We start from the raw sequence: 11,467 nt of genomic DNA on the forward strand, positions 1-11,467 counted from the left end.
CTCGTTTCCCCTGATTGTATTTAAACCCTTTGTTTCCCTCAGTTCTGTGCTCTGTGTTTGTATGTTAGCACCCTGCCCTAGTGTTCTGTGTGCTCTTGTCGATTCCGGGTGAAGTTCTTGTGGTGTTCTGTTTTTTGTTTTTGTTTATTTTTGGTGAGTTTCTTTTGAGGTCTTTTTGTGTTTTTCCTACCACCTTTTGGATTTGCCATTTTTTGTATTTTAGGATTTTTTCTTTATTAAATACACCGTCTTAAGTACTGCTGTGTCTGCCTCATCTTCTGGGTTCTGCTGTCTATTCGTGGCTCAGTTGGTTAAGTGACTGTTTCTCACTCCGGAGACCCAGGTTGAAACCGGGTCCTGACAGAAACACAGAGCCAAAAATGAACCCAGAGGCAGCCAGTTCCCAGGACCTTTTTGCCACGCTGTCCCACCACCAGGAGACTGTCCAACGCCACGAAGCCGCCCTGGTTCAGCAAGAGGCCTTAATGGCTAGACATTCTCATCTTCTGTCGGAGATGCTGACTTCCATTAAGCAAATATCTGATCGACTTACCCCGGCAACAGTTTCCGTCCCAGTACCTCAGGTTCACGTACCCATGGCAGTTAACCCCCTGGCTGAACCTCGTCTTCCACCTCCCCAACGGTTCTCTTGTGATCCAAGTGCTTGTAAAGGCTTTCTCACTCAATGTTCTCTCTCCTTTGAGCTGCAACCCTCGTCGTTTCCCACCGACCGGTCTAAGATCGCATATATCATTACCCTGCTGTCGGAAAAAGCCCTGGCCTGGGCTACTGCTGTGTGGGATGCCCATAGTTCCTGCTGTGCCAGCTACTCTGCCTTTGCTGAGGAATTCAAACGAGTGTTTCAAGGCCCAAGCAGTGGTTCTGACTCAGCCAAACAGCTCCTGACTCTCCATCAAGGTTGGCGCAGCGTGACGGACTATGCCATCCAGTTCCGCACGGTGGCAGCAGCGAGTGGTTGGAACAACGAGGCGCTCACGGTGTGCTTTCTGAAAGGCCTTTCCGACACTATCCAAGATGAACTGGCCACTCGGGAACCACCGGACAATCTCGAGTCCCTGATCAAGTTGGCCTCACGCATTGACCAGCGTCTGAGAGAGAGAGAACTCAACCGTAGACCTCTAGCCCCTATCAGTCCCAGCTCCGAGTCCCCACCTTTATCATCGCTGGCTCCACCGGAACCCATGCAGATTGGACGCATCTCCCAGGCTGAGAGAGACCGCCGGATGAGGGAGCGACGCTGTCTATATTGCGGCAAACCGGGCCATTTCCGTTCCACGTGTCCCGGGCTCCAGGGAAACGCTCTGTCCCGTACAGACCGGGGGAACTGTAACGGGAAACATAACCTCCTCCCATCCGTCCAACTCCCGTCTGCTCATTCCAGTCACCCTCTCCTGGGACAACCACAAGCTTCACCTTCAAGCCTTGGTAGACTCTGGAGCCGCAGGTAACTTCATGGATGGTGTCTGGGCGAAGGAGAATGGCGTTCCCTCTGAACCTCTAAGTGACCCCATGAGGGTTACTACATTGGATGGAAGCCCTTTGGGATCTGGACTTGTCACTCATGTCACTACCTCCTTGAGACTTTCAGTTTCACAACACCAGGAATTGATGAACTTTCATTTGATCTCCTGTTCCGAGTTCCCTCTCGTCCTTGGATACCCCTGGCTTCACAGCCATAACCCTCACATCGACTGGTCTGTGGGCACTATCAAGCAGTGGGGTCCTACGTGCCAAGCTACTTGTATTTTCCAGAATTCCCGAGTTCTACTCCCGAGTCTTTAGAATCCATCGACCTGACCCGAGTTCCCGAGTGTTACCATGACCTCAAACTGGTGTTTAGCAAACAGAGGGCCACCATGCTACCACCCCATAGATCTTACGATTGCCCCATCGACCTGTTTCCGGGCACTTGCCCCCCAGGGGTCGGATCTTTTCCCTATCTCCACCCGAACGAGCTGCTATGGATACCTACATCAAGGACTCTCTGGAAGCAGGCCTCATGCGTCCATCAACCTCCCCGGCGGGAGCAGGGTTTTTCTTTGTGGCCAAGAAAGATGGTGGATTACGTCCTTGCATCGACTACCGGGGACTCAATGACATAACCGTCCGTAACCGTTACCCGCTACCCCTTATGGCCACAGCCTTCGAGCTGCTCCAGGAAGCAGTTGTTTTCACTAAGCTTGACCTGCGGAACGCATACCATCTTGTGCGGATCAGACCTGGTGACGAGTGGAAGACCGCTTTCAACACGCCTACTGGTCACTATGAATACTTGGTGATGCCCTTCGGCCTGACCAACGCCCCAGCGGTGTTCCAAGCGCTCATAAACGATGTGCTTAGGGATATGCTTAACATATTTGTGTTCGTTTACTTGGATGACATCCTCATCTTTTTGAGCTCCCTTCAAGAACACACTAAGCATGTCAGACAAGTACTCAAACGCCTCCTGGACAGCCATCTGTACGTTAAGCCGGAAAAATGTGAATTCCATTCATCCCGAGTACAATTCCTGGGATTTGTAGTGGAACCCGGTCGAGTCCAAATGGACCCTAGGAAGGTAGGGGCGGTAGCGGATTGGCCCACCCCCAAATCCGTTAAGGATGTTCAGCGTTTCCTGGGCTTCACAAACTTTTACCGCAAGTTCATCAAGAACTTCAGTTTGGTGGCAGCTCCTCTCTCAGCTTTAACCAAAGGTGGCAATGCAAGGTTTGTGTGGGGAAGAGAAGCTGAGACGGCCTTCCAAGGACTCAAGCAGCGCGTCCTCTCTGCTCCCATCCTGATACTACCGACTACGGATGAACCATTTGTGGTGGAGGTAGACGCATCAGAGGTTGGTGTTGGAGCTGTCCTGTCTCAGAGGGGTGAAGACAAGAAGCTTCATCCGTGCGCTTTCTTCTCACACCGGCTTACCCCGACTGAGAGGAACTACGATGTGGGGGATCGTGAACTCCTAGCGGTTCAGATGGCATTGAAGGAATGGAGACACTGGCTCGAGGGGGCTTCTCACCCGTTTCAAGTGCTTACGGACCACAAAAATCTGGAGTATATCCAGCAGGCGAAGCGATTGAACTCTAGACAAGCTAGATGGTCTCTTTTCTTCAATCGATTCCAGTTTATCCTCACCTATCGGCCCGGGTCGAAGAATCTCAAACCGGATGCCCTGTCCCGAGTCTACGCTCCTGCCATTCGAGATGACACGGACATGCCTGTCCTTCCTGCTGCTAAGATTGTGGCTCCGATCTCGTGGCAAGTTGAGGATACCGTGAGACGTGCTCAAGCTAGCGAACCGGACCCTAAAGGAGGCCCTGCCAATCGGTTGTTTGTCCCCAAGGCAGTGAGGACTCAGGTCCTTCTGTGGGGGCACTCCTCTCGCCTCACCTGTCATCCGGGCGTAGGTCGCACCTTGGAGTTCATCCAGCGTAAGTTCTGGTGGCCTACCATAAGAGAAGACGTTGCCACTTTCGTCAATGCCTGCCCCGTGTGCTGCCAGGGCAAATCTTCTCACCTCCGCCCTCAAGGACTCCTTCACCCTTTACCTGTTCCCCACAGACCCTGGTCCCATATCTCATTGGACTTTATTACTGGACTTCCTCCATCCCATGGCAATACTACTATCCTAGTCATAATCGACAGGTTTTCAAAGGCGGCCAGGTTCGTCCCTCTGACTAAGTTACCTTCTGCCAAGGAAACGGCTGAGTTGGTAATTAATCATGTGTTCCGAGTCTTCGGCATTCCTCAAGATGTGGTTTCTGACAGAGGTCCCCAGTTCGCCTCAAGGTTTTGGAAGGCCTTCTGCCAACTCATGGGGGCTTCTGCCAGTCTATCTTCAGGGTACCATCCGGAGTCCAACGGCCAAACAGAGAGGATGAATCAAGAGCTGGAAACCACCCTCCGATGTATGACTCGTGACAACCCGTCCACATGGTCATCCTTTATTGTTTGGGCCGAATACGCGCACAACACCTTGCGCTCCTCCTCCACTGGTATGTCCCCGCACGAGTGTCAGTTTGGCTATGCTCCTCCATTGTTCCCGGACCAGGAGGCAGAAGTCAGAGTGCCTTCAGCCTTGAAGTTCGTCAGACGCTGTCGGCTTATGTGGAGGAAGACCCGTCTTAATCTGATGCGTTCCTCACAGAGGTATCAACAACAAGCCAACAGACGTCGCCGTCCCGGGCCTACCCTGCGCCCCGGCCAGAGAGTCTGGCTTTCCACAAGAGACTTACCTCTACGGGTGGAGTCTCGCAAGCTGTCCCAAAAATACATCGGTCCCTTCAAGGTTGCCAGGAGAGTTAACCCAGTTTCTTATCGCCTACACTTACCCAGATCCCTTAAGATTAATCCCACATTTCATGTGTCATTGTTAAAACCTGTTGTTTTTTCTCCCCTTGTCCCGGCAGACAGACCTCCCCCTCCGCCTCGTGTCATTGGAGGCCAGCCGGCTTATACCGTCCACCGGATACTGGATTCCCGCCGGGTGCAGCGGTCCTGGCAGTATCTGGTGGACTGGGAAGGCTACGGTCCTGAGGAGCGCTCCTGGGTTCCTGCCAAAGACATCCTGGACCCTGACCTCATTCGTCAGTTCAGGGTCCTCCACCCTGAGAGAGCTGGTAGGAACGTCAGGAGCCGTTCCTAGGGGGGATTCTGTCAGGATTTGGCCAGGGTTGTTCCGGGTTTTGGTCAGTAGATGTCCCCATTGTGCTTTTTGTCCCTATGTTTTTCCCTTGATCCCCATTATTATTTGCACCTGTGTCTCGTTTCCCCTGATTGTATTTAAACCCTTTGTTTCCCTCAGTTCTGTGCTCTGTGTTTGTATGTTAGCACCCTGCCCTAGTGTTCTGTGTGCTCTTGTCGATTCCGGGTGAAGTTCTTGTGGTATTCTGTTTTTTGTTTTTGTTTATTTTTGGTGAGTTTCTTTTGAGGTCTTTTTGTGTTTTTCCTACCACCTTTTGGATTTGCCATTTTTTGTATTTTAGGATTTTTCTTTATTAAATACACCGTCTTAAGTACTGCTGTGTCTGCCTCATCTTCTGGGTTCTGCTGTCTATTCGTGGCTCAGTTGGTTAAGTGACTGTTTCTCACTCCGGAGACCCAGGTTCGAAACCGGGTCCTGACAGTTCTGGACAGAATGGTTATTTTAACTCAATGTTCTGGACAGAATGGTTATTTTAACTCAATGTTCTGGACAGAATGGTTATTTTAACTCAAAGTGTTCTGGACAGAATGGTTATTTTAACTCAATGTTCTGGACAGAATGGTTATTTTAACTCAAAGTGTTCTGGACAGAATGGTTATTTTAACTCAATGTTCTGGACAGAATGGTTATTTTAACTCAAAGTGTTCTGGACAGAATGGTTATTTTAACTCAAAGTGTTCTGGACATAATGGTTATTTTAACGTTTTCTGGACAGAATGGATCTTTAAGCTCAGTGTTCTGGATGCAGGTTAGCTTTTTTCGTCCCGAATATTGTTCTGGTGGCAGCTCTGCAGTGGTCACTAGCTGGCACAATATATCCTAGTAAGCTATGTTCTTCCATAAAGCATAGATAGTTAGCGAAGTAAATTTCACAGTCAACACCAAACTTTTGGAAACTGCCATTATAATACATGCAATGGGAACTGCTAATCTACAGTAGCTACTCTGGCATGATAGCTACAATCAAACTGGCTAGATTATCTATGTGTGCAGACAGATGTCAGTTTCAGCAGAAACACTGCTAGTTAGCCTACGTTTCCTCAACCAAGACCAGCCTCTCACAACAGAAACTGTAGCTATAAAACGAATTGTCTTGCTAAGAAACAATTAGCTATGTTGAATCTTAACCCGGCCAATGCACATGCAAGTAGCACATTGCAGCGAGTGTACATATGCTAGCTGTATATAGCTAACTAGCTAATTAGCTAGATCAACACAAGACAGACGTGTCGCTGTTCAAGCATCCAGAACAAGTTCCTTATGATACAGTGTATTCAGAAAGTATTCAGACCCCTTGACTTTTTCCACATTTCATTTTATACGCTACAGCCTTATTCTAAAATGGATTACATATTTTTTGTCCTCATCAGTCTACACACAATACCCATAACGACGAAGTGAAAACAGATTTAAAAAAATGTTTGCACATTTTTTTTATAAAAAAACTGAAATACCTTGTATACATAAGTATTCAGACCCTTTGCTATGAGACTTGAAATTGAGCTCAGGTGCATCCTGTTTCCATTGATCATCCTTCAGATGTTTCTACAACTTGATTGGAGTCCACATGTGATAAATTCAATTGAATGAACATGATTTGGAAAGTCACACACCTGTCTATATACAGTAATGGTCCCACAGTTGGCTGTGCATGTCAGAGCAGAAATTAAGCCATGAGGTCCGTAGAGCTCTAACACAGGATCGTGAAGAGGCACAGAATTGAAGGTCCCCAAGAACACATTGGCCTCCATCATTCCTAAATGGAAGAAGTTGGCACCAAGACTGTTCCCAGAGCTGGCTGCCCGGCCAAACTGAACAAGGGGCTTGGTCAGGGAGGTGACCAAGAACCCAATAGTCACTCTGACAGAGCTCCAGAGTTCCTCTGTGAAGATGGGAGAATCTTCCAAAAGGACAACCATATCTTCCCCACTTCACCAATCAGGCCTTTATGGTAAAGTGGCCAGACAGAAGCCACTCCTCAGTAAAAGGCACATGACAGCCCACTTGGAGTTTGCCAACAGTCACCTAAAGACTCTCAGACCATGAGAAACTAGATTATTGGGTCTGATGAAACCAAGGTCTAATTCTTTCACCTGAATGCCAAGCATCACGTCTGGAGGAAACCTGGCACCATCTGTACGGTGAAGCATGGTGGTGGCAGCATAATGCTGTGGGGATGTCTTTCTGTGGCAGGGACTGGGAGACTAGTCAGGATCGAGAGAAAGATGAACGGAGCAAAGTACAGTGAGATCCTTGATGAAAACCTGCTCCAGAGTGCTCAGGACCATAGACTGGGGCGAAGGTTTACCTAAGCACACAGCCAAGAGTGGAGGAGGAGTGGCTTCGGGAAGTGTCTCTAAATGTCCTTGAGTGGCCCAGCCAGAGCACGGACTTGAACCCGATCAAACATCTCTGGAGAGACCTGAAAATAGCTGTGCAGCGACGCTCCCCATCCAACCTGACAGAGCTTGAGATGATCTACAGAGAAGAATGGGAGAAACTCCCCAAATACAGGTGTGCCAAGCTTGTAGCGTCATACCCAAAACGACTCCAGGCTGTAATCACTGCCAAAGGTGCTTCAACAAAGTACTGAGTAAAGGGTCTAAATTCTTATGTATATGTGATATTTCAGTTAATTATCTTTTTATACATTTACTACAATTTCAAAAAATTGCTTTGTCATTATGGGATATTTAATCCATTTTAGAATAAGGTTGTAACGTAACACAATGTGGAAAATGTTATGTACTTGAGTGAAGACCCAAAAGCGGTTTTAACAGAAAACAGAGTTCTTTAATGAAAAACAGGAATGGCATAAATCCTCTTCCAACGTAGTCAATGGAACAAAAAGAACGTTAGTATAATGCAGGATGCACCTGCCAGGCAGACTCCGACAGGATAGGACAAGGTGGAAGCAAACGGGACGACAGCTTGCTTCTGGCATCAAAAACACAAACAAGAATCAGACACTGAAAGTAGCAGGAACAGAGAGAGAAATAGAGACCTAATCAGAGGGGGAAGGGAGAACAGGTGGGAAAGAGTGAAAGAGCTAGTTAGGGGAGATGTAGAACAGCTGAAGAATGAGAGACAGAGAAGGTAACCTAAAAAGACCAGCAGAGAGAGACAGAGTGAAGAGAAAGGACAGGAACAGACATAACAAGACATGACAGTACCCCCCACTCACCGAGCGCCTCCTGGCGCACTCGAGGAGGAAACCTGGCGGCAACGGAGGAAATCATCGATCAGCGAACGGTCCAGCATGTCCCGAGAGGGAACCCAACTCCTCTCCTCAGGACCGTACCCCTCCCAATCCACTAGGTACTGATGACCACGGCCCCGAGGGCGCATGTCCAAAATCTTACGAACCCTGTAGATGGGTGCGCCCTCGACAAGGATGGGGGGAGGGACGAGCGGGGGCGCGAAGAACGGGCTTAAGACAGGAGACATGGAAGACCGGGTGAACGCGACGAAGATAGCGCGGGAGAAGAAGTCGCACTGCGACAGGATTAATGACCTGAGAAATACGGAACGGACCAATGAACCGCGGGGCCAACTTGCGAGAAGCTGTCTTAAGGGGAAGGTTCTGAGTGGAGAGCCATACTCTCTGACCGCAACAATATCTAGGACTCTTGGTCCTACGCTTATTAGCGGCCCTCACAGTCTGCGCCCTATTACGGCAAAGTGCCGACCTGACCCCTTCCAGGTGCGCTCGCAACGCTGGACAAAAGCCTGAGCGGAGGGGACGCAGGACTCGGCGAGCTGAGATGAGAACAGCGGAGGCTGGTACCCGAGGACGAGGGACGAGGGCAGACGAGGGAAGCGAGTTGTGGGCGTACTCTGCCCAGGGGAGCTGTTCTGACCAAGACGCAGGGTTACGAAAAGAAAGACTGCGTAAAATGCGACCAACAGTCTGATTGGCCCGTTCGGCTTGACCGTTAGACTGGGGATGAAAGCCGGACGAGAGACTGACGGAAGCCCCAATCAAACGGCAAAACTCCCTCCAAAATTGAGACGTGAACTGCGGGCCTCTGTCGGAAACGACGTCAGACGGAAGGCCATGAATTCGGAAAACATTCTCGATAACGATCTGAGCCGTCTCCTTAGCAGAAGGGAGCTTATCGAGAGGAATGAAATGAGCCGCCTTAGAGAATCTATCGACAACCGTAAGAATAACTGTCTTCCCCGCTGATGAAGGCAGTCCGGTGATAAAATCTAAAGCGATGTGAGACCACGGTCGAGAGGGAATGGGAAGCGGTCTGAGACGGCCGGCAGGAGGAGAGTTCCCAGATTTAGTCTGCGTGCAGACCGAACAAGCGGCGACAAATCGACGCGCGTCACGTTCCCGAGTGGGCCACCAGAAACGCTGGCGAATGGAAGCGAGCGTACCCCGAACGCCGGGGTGGCCGGCTAACTTGGCAGAGTGGGCCCACTGAAGAACGGCCGGACGAGTAGGAACGGGAACGAACAGAAGGTTCCTAGGACAAGCTCGCGGCGACGGAGTGTGAGCGAGTGCTTGCTTTACCTGCCTCTCAATTCCCCAGACAGTCAACCCGACAACACGCCCCTCAGGGAGAATCCCTCGGGGTCGGTGGAGACCTCAGAAGAACTGAAGAGACGAGATAAAGCATCAGGCTTGGTGTTTTTGAGCCCGGACGATAAGAAATAACAAACTCGAAACGAGCGAAAAACAGAGCCCAACGAGCCTGACGCGCTTTAAGTCGTTTGGCTGAACGGATGTACTCAAGGTTCCTATGGTCAGTCCAAACGACAAAAGGAACGGTCGCCCCTCCAACCACTGTCGCCATTCGCCTAGGGCTAAGCGGATGGCGAGCAGTTCGCGATTACCAACATCATAGTTATGTTCTGACGCCGATAAGCGATGAGAGAAAACGCGCAAGGATGGACCTTGCCGTCAGAGAGAGCGCTGAGAAAGAATGGCTCCCACGCCCACCTCTGACGCGTCAACCTCAACAACAAACTGACTAGAGATGTCAGGTGTAACAAGAATAGGTGCGGATGTAAAACGATTCTTAAGAAGATCAAAAGCTCCCTGGGCGGAAACGGACCACTTAAAGCACGTCTTAACAGAAGTAAGGGCTGTGGGGAGCTGCCACCTGACCGAAATTACGGATGAAACGACGATAGAAATTAGCGAAGCCCAGAAAGCGCTGCAGCTCGACGCGTGACTTAGGAACGGGCCAATCAATGACAGCCTGGACCTTAGCGGGATCCATCTTAATGCCCTCAGCGGAAATAACGGAACCGAGAAAAGGGACAGAGGCGGCATGAAAAGTGCACTTCTCAGCCTTCACATAAAGACAGTTCTCCAAAAGGCGCTGGAGGACGTCGCACGTGCTGAACATGAATCGAGAGAGACGGTGAAAAAATCAGGATATCGTCCATGTAAACGAAAACAAAAATGTTCAGCATGTCTCTCAGGACGTCGTTAACTAGTGCCTGAAAGACAGCTGGAGCGTTAACGAGGCCGAAAGGAAGAACCCGGTATTCAAAGTGCCCTAACGGAGTGTTAAACGCCGTCTTCCACTCGTCCCCCTCCCTGATGCGCACGAGATGGTAGGCGTTACGAAGGTCCAATTTGGTGAAAAACCTGGCTCCCTGCAGGATCTCGAAGGCTGAAGACATAAGAGGAAGCGGATAACGATTCTTAACTGTTATGTCATTCAGCCCTCGATAATCCACGCATGGGCGCAGGGACCCGTCCTTCTTCTGAACAAAAAAACCCCGCTCCGGCGGGGAGAGGAGGAGGAGACTATGGTACCGGCGTCGAGCGAAACCGACAAATAATCCTCGAGAGCCTTACGTTCGGGAGCCGACAGAGAGTATAATCTACCCCGGGGGAGTAGTTCCCGGAAGGAGATCAATACTACACTCATACGACCGGTGTGGAGGGAGAGAAGTGGCCTTGGAACGACTGAACACCGTGCGCAGATCGTGATACTCCTCCGGCACCCCTGTCAAATCGCCAGGCTCCTCCTGTGAAGAAGAGACAGAGGAAACAGGAGGGATAGCAGACATTAAACAGGTCACATGACAAGAAACATTCCAGGATAGGATAGTATTACTAGACCAATTAATAGAAGGGTTATGGCGCACTAGCCAGGGATGACCCAAAACAACAGGTGTAAAAGGTGAACGAAAAATTAGAAAAGAAATGGTTTCGCTATGATTACCAGAGACAGTGAGGGTTAAAGGCAGCGTCTCACGCTGAATCTTGGGGAGAGAACTACCATCTAAAGCGAACAAGGCCGTGGGCTCCCTAACTGTCTGAGAGGAATGTCATGTTCCCGAGCCCAGGTCTTGTCCATAAAACAGCCCTCCGCCCCAGAGTCTATCAAGGCACTGCAGGAAGCAGATGAACCGGGCCAGCGGAGATGGACCGGAAAGGTAGTGCGTGATCCAGAAGGAGAGGCCTGAGTAGTTGCGCTCACCAGTAGCCCTCCTCTTACTGATGAGCTCTGGCTTTTACTGGACATGAGGTGACAAAATGACCAGCGGAGCCGCAGTAGAGACAGAGGCGATTGGTGATTCTCCGTTCCTTCTCCTTGGCCGAGATGCGGATACCCCCAGCTGCATAGGCTCAGCATCCGAGCCGGCGGAGGAGGGTGGCAGTGATGCGGCAGGTGGCAGTGATGTGGAGAGGGGAGCAACGGAGAACGCGAGCTCCTTTCCACGAGCTCGGCGACGAAGATCAAACCGTCGCTCTATGCGAATAGCGAGAGCTATTAAGGAGTC

Source organism: Oncorhynchus masou, chromosome 31 (assembly GCF_036934945.1).
Source record: "Oncorhynchus masou masou isolate Uvic2021 chromosome 31, UVic_Omas_1.1, whole genome shotgun sequence".
NCBI lineage: Eukaryota > Metazoa > Chordata > Actinopteri > Salmoniformes > Salmonidae > Oncorhynchus > Oncorhynchus masou.